Source organism: Tupaia chinensis, unplaced genomic scaffold, assembly GCF_000334495.1.
Source record: "Tupaia chinensis unplaced genomic scaffold, TupChi_1.0 Scaffold000052_1, whole genome shotgun sequence".
NCBI classification, from domain to species: domain Eukaryota; kingdom Metazoa; phylum Chordata; class Mammalia; order Scandentia; family Tupaiidae; genus Tupaia; species Tupaia belangeri.
In genome coordinates, this window is record NW_006159510.1 from 294,679 (window position 1) to 296,606 (window position 1,928).

Consider the following 1,928-nt stretch of genomic DNA (forward strand, 5'->3'; position numbering starts at 1 on the left):
ATTTCACAACAATCTCGATGATTCTTCTAGCCTTTGCTCATGCTGTACAACAGTGAATCAGGGCAAGAGGTATATTTGCTAATGTGCATTTAATCATCAAAGGACTGGTCTTTTATTCCGTAATGTTTCTGAGGCTGTGTCCATTAAATGCAAACGATAAAGGAAGAAGTCTTGGCGGAACAGGAGAAGTGATGTGTACTCAATGATCAGATAGATTTAAATATTACTCACAGCATATAGTCTAGTCCATGCTCTAGTTGTTCCTATGGCTTGGGCTTTGCAGGTCTTCCACTGCTCCGCTACATCATTTGCTAATGGGTCATCTGGATGGGAAGCACTTAACCAAGCCTGGATCGATAGCAGAACTGTGCAGATCTGCAGTGCTAGGGACCACTTATCTTTCAAAATTTCTAATCATATTCTTCCCAACTGGTCTATATTAAGATGATAAATTTTGGTCATGAAATGTGCTTTATGGGCTGCCATTGGAGTTTCTTCTGGAAGGAATATTTCAAGTTTAAAGTCTCTCCCTCAAAGGGAGAATCCTGGAGGCCAGCAATGACCACATGAAAATAACGGGTGTTGCTCTCATCTGGTTCTGCTTTCATGTCAGGAGCCAGTTCTGCCCGCAAACACTGGGTTTTGTTGATATACCACGGGGCAGCCTGGACTTCTTGTCAGATCCCGAGTTCAGCCTCTGGTCTCGTCTCCATCTCCCGTCACCTCCTACGCCAACTTCTAAAATCACATTTCTTCTCTCACCATAAAAAGGTGAATTATTTGGTTCTGGATAAATAATTTGATAATCTTAAAATATACTGAACTGTCTCCCAACTTTTGTTAACTCTAGTGTCAAGTTATTAAAATATTTCAAAATCCAGACCAAGTAGGTGGCATGGAGGTTAAGGCATCTGTATCCCACATGGCCAACTTTATGGTTCAAATCTCTGACTTGGTGCCTTGAAAACATGCTGGATTTGTATGTGTGCCCAGAATCCCTAGAGGAGACCAAAATCCCTAGAGGAGACGTAGAAGGGATTGTGGTATGGAAATGCCCCTTTTTTGGATGGGGGTGGGGCAGTAATTTCTCATGTCCCCTGGCTCTCTTTCTCTTTGTCTCTCTCCAGCAAGTATGCATGCCCTATAGAAAAAAATATATATAAAATCCTTTTTGTCCAGCCAGTAATCATGGAGACCCATGAAAGATAGTCACCAAGATGGGCATTGACCCAAAGGTCAAGGAAGGTACTAACCCCTAAGTCCTCTGAGAAGTAGCAGATGCTAAAACAATAATAACAACATCTAATGAGTCAGTATTAGACTGAATATGGTCATGCACACATGAATTTGGAGCCAACAAGATAAGATCAATGTGAAGTGAGATCAGAATTAATGAGGGGATATTGTTCAAAGAGTGATGAGTTGCTGGGAAACGGGAATAATTAATGCAGTGACAATTTGCCTCAAATAACTCTAAAATGAAAAAAAAAACTATATATAGAAGAGAATCAGCCAATTCTTGAGACAAATAGAGTCAAACTGATTTGTGTTTTCAGGCATGCTCCAAAATAAAATGCTTCATCACATTTAGCCAGTACTGAAAATAAATGAAAACATTATAATTCCCACAACTGGTTAATTGAGTACATGTTGAAAAGCTGACCTTTTTTCCCTCTGGCTCAACACAGATGTATATGATTTATTTATAATCCCTTCATGCATATATTTTCAGCTATGGTTTATTTTTTCATTGTAGTAGCAGGATTTCCTCTGTTTTCAAGTTAAAGGAGGTTTTTCTGCCCCCATCTAAGGATCTTTTCATAGATTTTAACCTTTCTTCCTTTCTCCAAGGCAAAACTTACTGAAATAAACTGTCTAATTCAATGAAAAAGGAAATTGCATGTCTTTGAATAGGTAGGCACACCAAA

General features: G+C 39.2%; 1 pseudogene; it reads right to left on the reverse strand.

Moving 5' to 3' along the window:
- Positions 1-216: 216 nt before the first annotated feature.
- Positions 217-1,928, reverse strand: part of LOC106735905 (ubiquitin-conjugating enzyme E2 N-like) — a 54,947-nt pseudogene continuing 53,235 nt past the window's right edge.